The sequence below is a fragment of the Bufo bufo genome, chromosome 1 (genome assembly GCF_905171765.1).
Source record: "Bufo bufo chromosome 1, aBufBuf1.1, whole genome shotgun sequence".
NCBI classification, from domain to species: Eukaryota; Metazoa; Chordata; class Amphibia; order Anura; family Bufonidae; genus Bufo; species Bufo bufo.
The window spans coordinates 245,634,528-245,650,967 of NC_053389.1; the positions used below are offsets into that span (position 1 = coordinate 245,634,528).

The 16,440-nt window shown below is 47.0% G+C and overlaps 1 protein-coding gene across 2 annotated transcripts in view; it reads right to left on the reverse strand.

Moving 5' to 3' along the window:
- Positions 1 to 12,662, reverse strand: part of LOC121005406 (aldo-keto reductase family 1 member B1-like) — a 41,796-nt gene extending 29,134 nt beyond the window's left edge. For both annotated transcript variants that reach the window (XM_040438162.1, XM_040438154.1), the window contains exons 1-2: positions 12,652 to 12,662; positions 11,656 to 11,732 (exon numbers count right to left, since the gene is read on the reverse strand). The gene's annotated coding sequence lies outside the window, so the exon portion shown is untranslated. The remainder of the gene's footprint in view (positions 1 to 11,655; positions 11,733 to 12,651) is intronic.
- Between the last annotated feature and the right edge of the window lie 3,778 nt (positions 12,663 to 16,440).

Below are 16,440 nucleotides of genomic sequence, written 5' to 3' on the forward strand. Positions count from 1 at the left end.
AGGCGACATCCTGACAGGGCAATCCAATTTATACATAAAGGCCAGTGATTACTGGAAGTTTTAATGATTTAGTTATCAATATAAGTATTAGCAACAATTAATAAAAGTTAAGTCTTAGTTAATTAGGTAGGTGCAGGATTAATAGGTGTAATTTAGTCCTAATGGACACTAGTAGTAAAGAATTGTTGTATAACACACCACATCCTTGCACTTAAAGAGAAAGCCTAGATCTTTAAACATCAGACCCATCTCACCCCCTATGGACTAGGGTGGCACCGGGTACTTGAAGTCTTGATACTTTTTGGATATATTTATACCCCGTTCGGTTTGATAGCGGGAGTGTCACTTGGTCTACACCAAGCTGCGCTACTGTGCAGCGCACGCCATGTTCAGCGGCTGCACGTGGAGAAGGAAAGAGTCTCCCTTCCCACTGACGGGGCTGGCCATGCCACCTATGAAAATGTGGAGCCTGCTATGTTAAACGGCTGTGGGAGGAGAATTATTGCCACAGAGCGGAGGATTTTTCTGAATCTCATGACGGGCACCATCATCCAGCTTTTCCAGGCTCCTGAGAGGCAGTGCCGCTGGTCATGGTACTGAAGTATGAGCACAGTTCAGCCTGTGGAGTGTCTGTAAGAGCCGACCTCATGTATCCTGTGCTGGGACGTGATATACATACTTATACTAGCTTGTCACCTCACAGCCATTTAAATATATCAGCATCTGCTTATGTCCCAGCTATAAATTACTGAATCCGAGCACTCTGAGATTTCCCTTCACCCATTCAATAGTTTGAGTATTGGGGTAACTTCGAGAAGTTGTCCTATGCCCCAACTTCACCTTCTCCCTATAGTCACATACTATACACCAGAAGGTTAGGCTGATCCTGCAGATGACCCCCAAAGCCCAGCTGCAGCTTCACTACTTCTGGGTCCACTTCCATGTTACCCGATATACAAGGCATGTGGGGGAGAGATATCCCAAAATGCCCCCAGAACCTGCCGCAGTGCCATTATGTGAGATAAATGATGATGGGGGGGGGGGGGGGGGGGGGGGAGGCACTTATTAAAGAGGACCTGTCACCGGGATTTTGTGTATAGAGCTGATGACATGGGTTGCTAGATGGTTGCTAGCACATCCTCAATACCCAGTCCCCATAGCAAATTAACTGGAGATGAGTCTTAGGGGCTAGAACCTGGGATCTTTTAATCCCTTGTCCTATTCACCCTGATGGAGCTCTATTAGGGTGAATAGGATCTCACTCTCCCTGCTGCCCTGTGTATAGTACACACAGCAGCAGGGAGCTGGCTATGGCAGCCAGGGCTTCAGTAGCATCCTGGTTACCATGGTAACCAATCAGAGCCCCCCAGGATTACACTGCTGGGGCTCTGACCAGAAGCTGCCACTGCACCACCAATGGAGGGGGGACCCTGTGGCCACTGTCAATGATTTTAATACTGGGGGAGGGGCACACTGCACCACCAATGATTAACCTTTAATACAGGTGCCGGCAGCAGAATCATAGCTGGGAGCTGCGATCATCGGCAGTTAACCCCTTAGGTGCCGCACCTGAGGGGTTAACTGCTGCTGATCACGGCTAGGCGATTCTGCAGCCGGCACCTGTATTTATATTAAACGAGGGAAGCAGTCACCTAAAGACGCCTCCCAAACCACCAGCATTACCTTAAAGGGTTTCTGTCACCCTGCAAAACTCATATTTTTTTTTGGGATAGTTAGATTGCTCATAGTGCGATATAGCAGAATATAATGCTCTTACCTACTTTCATGCGGCCGATCTTTATAAAACGAACTTTTATAATATGTTAATGAGGGCTCTACCAGCAAGTAGGGCGTCTACTTGCTGGTAGCTGCTGCAGAAATCCGCCCCCTCGCCGTGTTGATTGACAGGGCCAGCCGTGATCTCCTCCTCCGTCCGGCCCTGTCAGTAATTCAAAAATCGCGCACCTCGTGTCATTCGGCGCAGGCGCTCTGAGATGAGGAGGCTCGTATCCTCAGCACTCACTCAGTGCGCCTGCGCCGATGACATCACCGAAAGAGAAGACGTCATCGGCGCAGGCGCACTGAGTGAGTGCTGAGGATACGAGCCTCCTCATCTCAGAGCGCCTATCTAACTATCCCAAAAAAAAAAATATGAGTTTTGCAGGGTGACAGAAACCCTTTAAAGGGAACCTGTCACCGGGATTTTGTGTATAGAGCTGAGGACATGGGTTGCTAGATGGCCGCTAGCACATCCGCAATACCCAGTCCCCATAGCTCTGTGTGCTTTTATTGTGGCAAAAAAAAACGATTTGATACATATGCAAATTAACCAGAGATGAGTCCTGTATGTGAGACGAGTCAGGGACAGGACTCGTCTCTGGTTAATTTGCATATGTATCAAATCGTTTTTTTGCCACAAAAGCACACAGAGCTATGGGGACTGGGTATTGCGGATGTGCTAGCGGCGATCTAGCAACCCATGTCCTCAGCTCTATACACAAAATCCCGGTGACAGGTTCCCTTTAAAGTAGCCAGCAGCAGGTTTCTAAAGATCCTTTTCTTCCTCCAGCCAGATGCACCCAAATCTTGAAAACTGAACTTTAATCCCCTGCACGCGCTATGTAACAGAGTTTGAAGTCAAGGGGGGCAGCGGCCTCCTCACTTAAGGATAACCACACCCCCTTTCCCTGCCCCTTCACCTCTGATTGACAGCCGCGCAAGTGAACGTTCTGATGCGCACTCACAATTGAGCCACTGAAAACTACCTAACCGCAGTATAAAGCAATGTGCAGGCACGTTAAGAGACGTCAGGGCTCATGTGTGAGACTTTGGCTAGCTTTGCTGTACAGCCGAAAACTATTGGCTGGTTGTCAATTAAAAGCGAAGGGGCAGAGAAAGGGGGCGTGGTTATCCTGACTTGAAGTGAGGAGGCCGCTCCCTCTTGACTTTGAACTCTGCCGTTACATAGCGCGTGCAGGGGATTAAAAAGTTTGTTTTTCAAGATATTGCTGCATCCGGCCAGAGGAAGAAAAGGATCTTTAGAAACATACTGCTGGCTACTTTAATGTAATGCTGGTGGTTTGGGAGGCTTTTTTTTTTTTTTTTTTTTTTAGGCGAGAGGTTCCCTTTAACTTTCATTGGTGGCGCAGTGCACCCACCACTCCCGCTCCCCCTTCCCTCTCTCTTCCTATTGGCAGCACAGGGGGAGTGGGACGACTCCTCCCCTGTGCTGCTGAGGGAACATGAGCGTGCTGACAGCAGCGCATTCTGTGAAGCTAGGCTGCGCAATAGCGAAGCCTAGTATCGGAAAAAGACAAATCCCGGTATCTAGGTAGATACCAGACAAAAGTATCGATATTTCAATACCCGCAACAACCCTAAATAAATAGAGGGAGTTTTTTTTTGCATTGTATCGATTTGGTATTAAGTATTGTGATACTTAGTATAAAAATTCCTGGTATCGAGATTACCCAGTGGTTAGAGCCCATTTCTGCACAAAATGGCTGCTATATGTCACGGTTGTGTGCGCCTGCATCCGCTAGCAGAAGCCAACACGGAGAGCTACATACAGCAGTTCTCAAAGAATGCAACCAAGGAGCAGAGTACATGGGGAGGCTCCGCTACTGTGATTAGGGAAGTGGAGGCCATAAATGTATACAGTCCAGGAAACCCTGATCACTGTATTTCCAGGACTGAGCAATGCTCATCTACCACATGCTGTGTGTCCTGAGTACAGAACAGAAGACCTGCAGCCTTGCAGGAACACTCCGATGATGATGGTAGGAATTCAGGGCAGAGGAACAATGTCCAGTCCGGGAAATACAGCATGTTTCCTGGAGTGAATACACTAGTGTGAAATTGGCCTCAAGTGGAAGAGAAGGGTAGGTCACAGCTTTATTAACTGGGGAGCTGTATTCCGACTACCCAGATAAGAGTACGAGATCCACAGGGATGGGTTATACATGTAGATGTAAATTACTCCTACAGTGCCTTAAAGGGAATCGGTCACCTATTTTGAGCATATAAAACTGGTAACATAGCAATGTTCAATAAAGTACCTTCATTCCAGCATGTGTCTCTTTTATTCAAGTTTTCATTTGGATCAAAAAGCAATTTTTCCGATATGCTAATTAAGCTCCAAGGTGCCCAGAGGGGCGTTATTACTCTCCTCTAGTGCCCAGTAACGCCCCCCCTTTCTTCCAAGCCCAGCATGCCTCCTCAGAAATAAATTTACTCCTACATCCTTGCCGAATGGCCCCGCCACGTCATGTAATGTAATTTATTCACCCCCACGATCCTTGCGTCCTCCTTTCTTGCCCTCCGCAGTATCGCTGACTGCCTGCGCAAGAAAGGAGGACGCAAGTATCGTGGGGTGAATAAATGACATGACGTAGCGGAGGGGGCGGCACCGTTCGGCAAGGATGTGGGAGTAAATTTATTTCAGAGGTGTGCTGGGCTTGGAAGAAAAGCCGGCTGGGCACTAGAGGAGAGTAATAACGCCCCTCTGGGCACCTTGAAGCTTAATTAGCATAACAAAAAAAAAAAAAAAATAAGTAAAACGCTTTTTGATCTAAATGAAAACTTGAATAAAAAAATAATAAAATGCTGGAATGAAGGTACTTTATTGAACATTGCTATGTTACCAGTTTTATATGCTCAAAATAGGTGACAGATTACCTTTAAGTACTCACACCCCTTGAACTTTTCCACGTACACACCAAAAACTTAAAGGGAATCTGTCACTAGTATATTAGCAAAATAATTCTCATGAATCCATGTGTAATAAAGTACCTTATTTCCATATGTCTTGTTCTTTTTATTCTGTGTCTTGTCATTCTTAAAAAAACGTTTTATGATATTCAAATGAAAACTGTAAGGAGCCCAGAGGGGCGTTTTTCTTTGTCTACGGTGCCCAGGAACGCCCCTCTGATAGTGCCGTGCCCGCCTAAATTTGAAAACTAAGAACTCCAAGATCACCTAAATCGCCTCCAGAGGCGAGGTCTAACTGCTCCCCCCCACCCCCAGCGCCGCGCTCTGTGGCAAACACCCCCGATCCTCCCCTGCATCCGAAATCCCGCGCAGGCGATTTATGTGGCGGTGGGGGGAGGGGACATGTTTCACATGTTGCAGGCGAGAGGAGGATCGGGGGTGTTTGCCGCAGAGCGCGGCGCTGGGGGGGAGCACTTAGCCTCGCCTCTGGGAGGCGATTTAGGTGATCTTGGAGGAGTTATTAGTTTTCAAATTTAGGTGGGCACGGGCACTTTAGAGGGGCGGTTTCTGGGCGCCGTGGACAAAGAATAACGCCCCTCTGGGCTCCTTACAGCTTCATTTGAATATCATAAAAGCGTTATTATGAGAAATGACAAGACACAGAATAAAAGAACAAGACATCTGGAAATAAGGTACTTTATTACACATGGATTCATTAAAAAACATTTTTTTGCTAATATGCTAGTGACAGATCCCTTTAAATGCTTTTTTATTGGGATTTCATGTGATAGATAGACCAACACAAAGCAGCAAGTACAGGTATGTGTGAAGTGAAAAGAAATTACACATTTTAACACATGGATATGCTTTGATCTAAATCATTCTATTGTAGCTCTGGCTGTAGGATTAGGGTCACTGTCCTGCAGGAAACAACCTCTGCTGCCCCCACCCACCCCCTTGTATTTAGCTCCATCCATCTTCCCATCAACCCTGACCAGCTTCCTTGTCCCTTCTGAAAAAAAAAAAAATCCCCACAGCATGATGCTGCCACCACCATGGAGATGGTGTGTTCAGGGTGATGTGCAGCATTCATTTTCCACTACACTACAAAGGAGCTTTGGAAAATGAGGTTGAATCAGATTGGTTGCTATGGGCAACAAAGGCACTTTTCCTTTACACCACTTTGATAAATCTCTCCCATAGTGTTTTGCATTAAACCAAAAAGCTCAACTTTGGTCTCATCTAGAGCACCTTCTTCCACATCTTTGCTGTACCCCCTATATGGCTTGTGGCAAACTGCACGCGGGACTTCTTATGGCTTACTTCATAAATTGATTTCTTGCCACTTTTCCATAAATACCAGATTTATCGAGTTCACAACGAATAGTTATCCTGTGGACAGATTCTCCCCCCTCTGAGATGTCCAGAGTTTGGGATTTTTTTTTTATATATAACCTAACCCTGCTTTACACTTCTCCACAGAACTTTATCCCTGACCTGTCTGGTGTGTTCCTTGGTTTTCACGATGCAGTTTGATCACTAATGTTCACTAACAAATCTCTGAGGCCTTCACAGAACAGCTGTAGATATACTGAGAATAAATTACACACAGGTAGACTACTTACTAATTAGGCGACTTCTGAAGGCAATTAGTCACACTGGATTTTATTTAGGGGTATCAGTACTACTGAATACAAATGCAAGCCACACAAGATCTTATTTATAAAAAAAATATGTGAAAACTATTTATCTTTTTCACTTGACACTAGGCCTGCATGATATATCGCCAAAGCAATCGTATTGCGATAATCGACTATTGCGATATGGCCGGCCCAAAAATGCTGCCATTACCTACAATGATACACCCGCCGACTGCGCTGTGCGGCGGGTGTATCAGAGGGACTGGCATCTGGATTAGGAATGACAGCGGGGGGTGCAGTTCCTGTATTCTAATGCACCGGCCCCGCTCACTGTTGTATAATCTTATCTAACCTGCATTGTTAAAATATAATAATCCAGCTGTATTACTTACAGCTAAGTTCCGTAGCAGAGAGGAGGCAGGCCAGGAGGGCGGCGCGTCACTGACTAAGTCATGCACCTGCGCCGCCCACTTTATGAATGAAGCAGGCAGCGCGGGACATGCCGCTCGCCCTCCTCTGGAATTTAGCTGTAAGTAATACAGCTGGATTACAAATGATTATTATATTTTAACAATGCAGGTTAGAAAAGATTATACAACAGTGAGCGGGGCCGGTGCATTAGAATGCACCGTCCCCCTAATCCAGATGCCGGCCCCCACCCCCTGTATTGGGTGTCATTCAAACTGCAGGGACACTGTTATGGGGTGGGGGGGGGGATCTGTGGATGGCACATAGCATAAGATGCTATATACGTGTCATCCACAGATGTCCCCATAACAGTGCCATCCACAGATCCCCTCCATAGCAAATAGACCTGTAGCACAATTCCCTTAAAATATTGCATCGCATATCGTTATTGCAATTTTTAGGGCACTAATCGCAATCGCACAAAATTCCCATATCGTGCAGCCCTACTTGACACATACTTGCTGCTTTGTGTTGGTCCATCACATGAAATCTCAATAAAATAAATTTAAGTTTGTGGGTGTAACATGAAAAAAAAGTGGAAAGTTCAAGGGGTGTGAATACTATATCTATCCATCTGAATATATCTATGAATGCAGTGACATTTTATGGTTTTATTGAGCTGTTAATAGGGGTGATGTCCATAGGTTACGAGATAGTCGTAAAGGGATTATACATTTACTGGGCTCAGCACTGGGATGAATGACAGGGCGATATGCACACATACATCTCTAATGAATCACATCCACCAAGAAAAGTGAGATAAAGGCTCCTATATATGGCCAGGGGCGCACTCGAGCCGGGGGCCCAAAATGTCCATCTGCCACCTACTATAAATGACTCAGTTTGCATAGCTTTACACATTTTGAATTGGGGCTTCAATTTTAACCCTCTGTGTGTAACCTGTACAGGACCAGGTCCCTATGGAACTTTGTATCCCCCTGCATAAGCTGAAGATGCAACATCTATCCCTTTTAGAAGCCCAGGCATCTAGAGAACATCAATGACAATATAAAAGGATCAGTGTTCCCCTGCGCCATGGCACATTTAAGTAAGGGGTGCCTATTGATCAGTTTCGATCCCCCCCCCAAGTTTTTGTTGCGCAACATGTCACCGTGTAGCCCCAGCCTATCGCCTATGGTTACAAAACCTAATAAAAAAAAAATATATAAGTTTTGAAAATAAATTGGAGAATGTGCGCTCTGCCAAGTATTGTGGAAGAGCAAGAAATGAGCCAATTTCACTGGCTCTAACCAATTACATGCAGAGGTCCTATTGCACAACTTGCGGGTTGTTCAGTGGATGAAAGCACTATCAGGGCATGACACATCCACTAACTGAATTCATTCACTCAATGTTCCACATTATGAGCACTTATTTGTTCCAAATTTGATTGGAAGTGCTATGTGATTCAACCGTAGCAAACCCCACTAGTCAGCCGAATGCACTTGTCGCATCCGCCTTCTCAACCCAAGAACTCATGCCCATGGCAGTACGGCATGATGGAGCCATAGATGAACGAGCCACAATTCCGCCACAGTTTTACGATGTTCCTTATGTGGTAAAACTGACCTGTTGCATCGATACCCAGGGCTCCAGATGGCGACCAAAATGGTCGCCAATGCGACTTAGAATTGCTAAATGGCGACAAGACTTTGTAGTCTTGTCACCATTTGCGCCTAGACCCTCCACTACTCTGCCTCTTTTACACACACAAGTTGAACTGACATGGGACGCTCTGCTGTCAGCGCGTGCCATGTTCTCCTCAACAGCACAGGGGAGAAGGAGGCAGTCCCTGCCCCCTGTGCTGCCACCAATGGACTGATAGCAGGGAGGAGGGACTGTGGCCACTGCACCACCAATGAATATAGTTTAGGCCTGAATACAAACGCAGGCTGCGGGTGCCGGTGTTCTGCCACTTTTCTATACCCGGACAAAAGTCTATACCTGGAAATGATGTAGCTGCACCGGAAGTCACATGGACGTGTTGGAATCAGCTGGAGGAGGGGGTGTGCGTGCTGCGCAAGCGCATTCGGCTAAAGTATAGTAATCTGGCTGAGCGCCGCAAGCCTGTAATCTACATTAATTTGCTGCGCTCGGCACTTGCTAAGACTAACTCTATGCCGCCATTGATAGTAAAGAAAGAGACGGATAGTAAAGAAATGGAGGGCTAGGAAAATGCAGGGGCGTTTTGCCAGATTAACATACTTCAGCCGAATGCGCTTACGCAACGCGCACACCCCCTCCTCCAGCTGATTCCAACGCGTCCACGTGAATTCCGGTGCAGCTACATCACTTCTGGGTATAGACTTTTGTCCGGGTATAGAAAAGTGGCAGAACACCAGCCATATCCCATACCCTGCCTCTGACTGCTCGCTGCGATCCGCCGCAATTAACCACTCAGGTGCGGCACCTGAGGGGGTTAATTGGGGCGGAACGCAGCGCGCAGTCAGAGGCCGGGAATGGGATATGGCTGGCACCAGCAGCCTGGGTTTGTATTCAGGCATAAACTATATTCATTGGTGTATTGGATAACACTGGCAGTATTATGTCAGTGTTATCCAATACATTCTAGAACTGTAAGGGTTACATAGCATCAGAAATCAATATAATGCTATGCAACCCCCAGCAGCGCTTGGAGGTCAGGCGTTGCAGACTCGCTGCGGGAGGAACGCTCGTCTGCAAGGGGCCTAAAAGTTTAAAGAGGACCTTTCACCAGAATAAAGTATGTAAACTGACTATACAGACGTGTAGAGCGGCGCCCAGGGATCCCCCTGCACTTACTGTTATACCTGGGCGCAGCTCCGTTCTCCGGTTATAGCCTCCGGTATAGTCATAGTTAGGCTCCACCCAGAGGAACCTGCCGCGGTCTCCTTCTCCTATGCTGTAGCGCTGGCCAATCGCAGCGCTCAGCTCATAGCCAGGCACCCGGGGATAAGAGTAAGTGCAGGGGGATCCCTGGGCGCCGCTCTACACGTCTGTATAGTCAGTTTACATACTTTATTCTGGTGAAAGGTCTTCTTTAAATCACCCACTTTCCCAATTTTACATATAAAATACATAAACAAAAAAAATTACGTATCGCCACACCCAAAAAAAGTGCGAACTATTTAAAAAATCTCCTATGCGGTGAACACCGTTTTCAGACACATCGGTAACAATGATATTTTCAAATGTAAAGTGAGGAAGGGCACGTTTACATGGGGGCTTTTTAACCAGAATTTTGGCGTGGACAGCTGCGACGACATTTCGCCAGTAGCCTGATCCTTTCTGCCTCCCATACATCTCAATAGAAGGCAGTGCTGAAGATTGTGGAGTGGCGGCTTAAAGCTGCACCGAGAAAGGACACGTCCCTTGGCTGCTCCGTGGACGTCCCTGAAGGGGGCCGTTTGAATTAAATTTTTTCAAACTTTTTTTTTTTTTCTCCTCTTTCCTTTATTTTGTGTCCCCTTGAAGTCTTGAACAGATGATTAGATCGCTTACATCACAGGCTGCACTGGTTTACCATTGGAGTCTATGGGAGAGGCAAAGCTTTCCTATCAAGCTAGACAGAAACTTTACTTTGGCAAGCCCCTGGCTTTTTTACATTTTAAAATCTGCGCCGCAGATCAATTTCGGCACATAACAGTACATGAAATTTGGAAAACTCCATTCACGGTACTGTATTACACCTATTGAAGTCCATGGGTCTGAAAACCACCGACATCAGTGACCCCCGGTAGGAGATTCTCTGGAAATCCTCTTTCAGCCTAGCAGTGCACGTAGGAAACGGATGACGCATGAAGGGCGAGGAGCAGACATACGGACCAGGTCACAGACATGTGAATGAGGCCAGTCATCACACACACAGCAGATTTTGTTGCAGAAAATTTCTGAAAATGAAAATCTGTTCCATTCATGTGAATGAGGGCAAATCCATGTGTCTCCTGCCGAAAGACAACCCCCTTCAGATGACTGGAACTAGAATTTGCAGAATGCACACACGGATCCACAAAAAAAAAAAAAAATTCGGATGTCTGCATGGCTCCATAACAATGTGGCTAACACGCGGATAAAAAAAAATATGGGAATGCACAGGAAGCCTCAGGCCTCATGTACACGACCGTATTTTCCGTCCGATACGCACTTTTTTGCGTAATGCACGCAGACCCATTGCTTTCTATGGGCCAGAGGCTTTTGCTTGCCGTGACAGAATAAAAACAGTAATGGTTACTGTCAGAATCTTTTTAGGTCTTGCATATAATGTTTTTAGTTTATTTATTTGTTTTGCCATAATCATGCCCACGCACCCCTCCTACTCTTTAATTGGGGGGGGGGGGGGGGGGGACACAGGGGCTGGTGGTTCTGGAGCAAAAAGAGCATGAGGTAACAGAGAACCCAGGTAGTGGGCCAGCTGTACAGGGGGCAGAGCTACTCAGCCCGAGAGACCTCTGCCACCAATACCCACTTCAGTGGCACTTCTGAGAGGCCGCAGATCCCTTTAGATGGACTTCCCCTTTAAGTGGTGGAAACGTAATGCTTTACAAGTCACCAACATGGCAGCGGCTGCACCAGGACTGTAAAATGGAAGTGAAACAGGAGCTGTGGACCACGTTTAAAAGAGCGACAAATTCTACGTGCGGATGTGCAAAAGTCGCATCCATGATTGGAGCATCTTGCGACTAAATAACGCAGCTAAGAATGCGCCTACGCGCTTTACCTAGATAGCCCAGAGCACGTGACCTGTGACGTCACCCTCCTCAACTACCCATTCTAGCATCTACTTATGAGCATGAGGGAAAGAAACAGACGAGGCAAATACAATACAAGACAAGGAGAAGTAAGAATAATGAAGCGTCACCTTCCACGTCCCCAGGCGCCGAGGCTAGGCATCTTAGCCCGGAATTGAGCGCAACAAACTCGGGTCCTTCATCTTTGCTGTTTGCTGTCGCTCTGTGAGTACTGAGAGACTGTGAGCCAGCAGCCTAAGTTATATGACACCAGTCAGAAGAGGAGCAGTGATTGGACAGCCTAGAGGTGTGAGAAACAAGCTTGATTGGTGGAAGCTAGACTGGCGGAGACTCTGAGCTCGCGTGGGCGGGCTGTCACGTCAATCTAGTTAACCTCTTCGGGGTCGTGGACTTCTGTGTCCATTTGAAGCAGTGATAGGCAAACTGCGGCTCTCCAGATGTTGCAGAACTACAACTCCCAGCATGCAAAGGCTGCCTACAGCTTTCAGCCTACAGCAGGGCATGGTGGGAGTTGTAGTTTTGCAACAGCTGGAGAGCCGCAGTTTGCCCATCACTAATAGTGTAATATTTTACAAAATGTCTGTACCCCTGTGGAGACCAAAAGGCAATATGAGGGGAGGGGTACAGAGGGTGGAACTGTGTGCAATGTTACAGCAGACTCAGACTTCTCACACACATGTATGGTCACTATAGACATTATGACCCTCCGTTTGTGCCCTTTGCTTGGGCTTTGTTAAAGGTTATGACCTGCAAAGGGGGTTGGACTTATGCCCGAAAAATTCTGCCCATTGCGTCACATTCTCCAGTATTGACACGTATGGTTTACATGGCGGCAGTGATGATATTCCGTATTCGGCGGCAGTGATGATATTCCGTATTTACACGCATCACTGCTGCCATGTAAAGAGATACTGGTGGGGAGGGATAGTTATCCTCTCCACACCATAGGGCATGCGACCCCCACTGATCCAAGAATGGATCCTGTTCCCCTTTTTATGCTGTGACAGGTTACACATACGCCCCTGCTGCTCCATTCATTCTCCTTGGACCACTGGCCATCTCCAGCGACCCCATAGAGACTGGATGGAGACTGCATATGCTCCGACCTGCCGCTCAGTCAAGAAGGGGGATCAGTGGGGGCTCCAGCGCTCAGACCCCCATGAATCACTTACTTATTCCTGATCCTGTGGATAGAGGATAACTAGAAAAGTGGACACAGCCCCTTTAACAGACGAGCATTTGTATTTTAGGCTACTTTCACACTGCCGTTTCTGGGTCCGCCTGTGAGGTCCGTTTCAGGGCTCTCACAAACGGCCCCAAAACGGATCAGTTCAGCCCCAATGCATTCTGAATGGATAAGGATCCGCTCAGAATGCATCAGGTTGCCTCCGTTCCGCCTTCATTCCGCTCTGGAGGCGAAACCAATACGCTGCATTAATCATGTATAGAGAGTTAATACAAAGCACTTACTAATGTATTGTGATTGTCCATATTGCCTCCTTTCCATCACATTATACACAGCACGTATCCGTGGTTACGACCACCCTACAATCCAGAAGTGGTGAACATGCTTACACACTATAGGGAAAGGCTGGAAATGCTCATAGGCCAACACCTTTACCTATAATGTGCAAGCACGGCCACCACTGCTGGATTGTAGGGTGGTCGTAACCACGGATACGTGCTGTGTATAATGGAATGGAAAAGAGTCAATATGGACAATCACAATACATTAGTAAGTGCCTTGTATTAACTTGCTCTACATAATAAATGCCATTTGTTGAAGTGAGGCAGCCCCTTTATCCCCTTTAGGTGGGCTACACTTAATAGGGTTAGGCAAAAAATGTCTTGGTGCGTGCATTGCATGTTTCCTACGTGTGATAGGAACTGCATGCGTCTTGTTTCTGACTGACTTAAGGGCAGGATATCCATATATGTGTAAGGCCACTTTCACACTTGCGGGAGCAGGGTCCGGCAGGCTATTCCAGTGGGGGAACAGACTCCCAGATCCTTGCTTACGCTAGCCCACCGTGCCGCCGGAGGTCCGTTCTGGCTTTATTCACCATAATGGTGGCGGGCCGGAGGTCCGGCCGCAGCTAAACAAAAACTACAGCGGACTTCCGGCGGCACGGTGGGCTAGGATGCGACAGGCTGTTCCCCTGCTGGAACATACTGCCGGACCCTGCTACTGCAAGTGTGAAAGTAGCCTAAATTCTGCCACATGTATGTTTGTGCATTTTGCTGTGAGTGTCTGTCATCATACTTCATCTTTAACCACCTCAGCCCCCAGTGCTTATGTTCTGGTTCTGGCCAAGCTGCCAGTTCGGTTGATGTACTGATCCAAATCAATTAGTGTACGTGCACGGAGAGATCAAACTGAGACAACCCACAGCACGGGGTTAAACAGGATCTCTGCTTTATTTTCTGAAAACAGCATAATACATAGGTTTTACGACAGGGAGAGGTGGGAGGGGGGGGGGGGTGAGTGAAAGATAAAGTATATCTTCCCTATTGGCTACAAACACTATACTTTTTCTGTAACCTTCACAGCTCAGAGTAAATTCCTCCCCCCTCCCTCCTGGCTCGTGGGAGAAACCGTTACTTCTTTCTACTTTCTAACTGCTTGCTTGAGCTGAACGGAAACCTCTTTGTAACTGCTTGCTTGAGCTGAACGGAAACCACAAAGAAACACATGATAAAACACAAAGTAAGATTCTAGTTTATAGGTGTTGGCTGAATGCCTGGCCGCCATCTTAGCTAAACATAGTCCTCAACAAGCAAGTATCCATTTTGTATTAATAGTCCATAACAGTCCCCCCTTGGAAACTTGATTGTAGACTTTCCCTTCGCCTAGCGAATCCCCTGGGCATACCATTTGTATCCTCTTCACCCGCAGTGGCGACAACCTACCCCTTATAGGTAGGCTCCCGGTTGCTCGGACTTGTGGTAATACCCTGGGATTCATCTCACCCTATCTCAGCCAGGCATCATTGTGAGGAGGGGGAGCTGTGTTGAACGATGTTTCCTTCTGTCCTTCCTCATCGTAGAGGAGCATAATAGGTCGTTCATCAGTTTTCTTCATTCCTTTTGAAAAGCGGGTCACACAAATAAGAACGAGCTTAATCACTACATATATCACCAATATTATTAGGGCTACCTGTAATATTACTTGGACAATTCCCATGAGCCAACCCCCAATACCTTTTGACTGACTTTCGGTGTCGTTAGCTAATATACCTGTGATAAGGTCCTGTACAGTACGGTTGTTACAGGGCAGATCCTTTCCGTTCACAGCATCTACACCAATACACTGCACGTGGCTGTCTGTTTTTTTAATCATTGCAACCTGAGTGTATGTGTGGACTAAATGTCATACCTTTGGTTTGTACTTGGAGACAATAACAGTGTGTCCAGTTAGGAAAACATGTGACATTAGCCCAGTGTCCCTCTTGCCAAGGAGTAGAGCTATGATCTACCGAGGGTCTTGATCTGTTTATCATGAGCCATGGGGCATCTGCCCACCCTGCAACAGGTAAGGCTACTTCCCTGTCCTTGTTTGTACTGGATTTAACTTGGTGTATACTAGTGAGAAAGATGGTAGAATTAGACAGGTCAATCAGTTCAGAAAGGTCCAGGGGTATTGCAAAATAAGGCATACTGGTTGAACTCACGGGACTGTGGGTACAGATCCAACAATCTCTCAGAGTTTCAGTCTCCTTCAACCCCTGGACTAAAATTTGATGGTGCCGTATCAGTGAATTGTCCCATTCATCACCCAGTGGCGTGAATACTGCAGATATGCCCACTGTCAAAGTCATGATCAGTATGTGAATCCTCATGGCTTATGGTTCCTGGGACGGTGGGACAGCCTTCACTCTTTTACAATGTGAAGCGTGGATCCAGGTGAGTCTCCCTTCGAGTTTCACAGAGGTTGGGGTGGTCAGCAACACCTGGTAAGGTCCCTCGTATCGTGGTTCGAGGGTGCTTCTGACGTGTTTCTTGACCACCACCCACTCTCCAGGTTTGAGAGTGTGGCTTCCCTCCAGGGAGTTAGGATCTGGAATGGAAGAGAAAACTTGTGCATGTATATTAGACAATTGCTTGCTCAAGGCTATCACATATTTTGCAACAGATTCATAATGCATTTGTAACTGTTGTGGGAAATACTGTCCCATTCTTGGCCCTGTTCCAAATAAGATCTCATATGGGGTTAGTTTGTGTGGGGGCCTTGGTGTATGCCTAACTGAAAAGAGGGTTATAGGCAAACACTGAACCCAATTAAGCCCTGTCTCCCTGGTCATCTTCAGCTTTTTAGATTTTAACACCCCGTTCAATCTTTCGACTTTGCCGCTGCTTTGGGGCCTGTATGGGGTATGATACGCCAGGTGTGACCCTACCATCTTCCAGACCTCTTGGGTTAGACTAGCAGTGAATGCTGGGCCCTGATCACTCTCAATGACCTCAGGTACTCCGAACCTACAGACAAGCTCCTGCATCAGTTTTTTTGTAGTAGTGGTTGCTGTCTGGTTTCGGACGGGGTAGGCTTCTGGCCACCCAGAGAACAAGTCTATCACTACTAGCACATATTGAAACCCTTGGCACATTGGCATCTGGATATGATCGATTTGTATCCTCTGAAAGGGATATAAGGCTTTCGGGAGACATTTTCTGGGAGTGGGCTCGGTTCTGCCGGGGTTACACTCTGCACAGATGAGACACGCTTGGGTATGTCTCACCAGGACAGGAGTTATCCCTGGGGCCACCCATATTTTGTCAATTAGTTCTTTCATGATGGTTTTGGATTGGTGGGTGGGCCCATGGGCCACTGAGGCTATTAGGGGATAAAGAGCTCTGGGTAGGCAGACTCTCTTTCCTTGTGTCCAGAGTCCAGATTC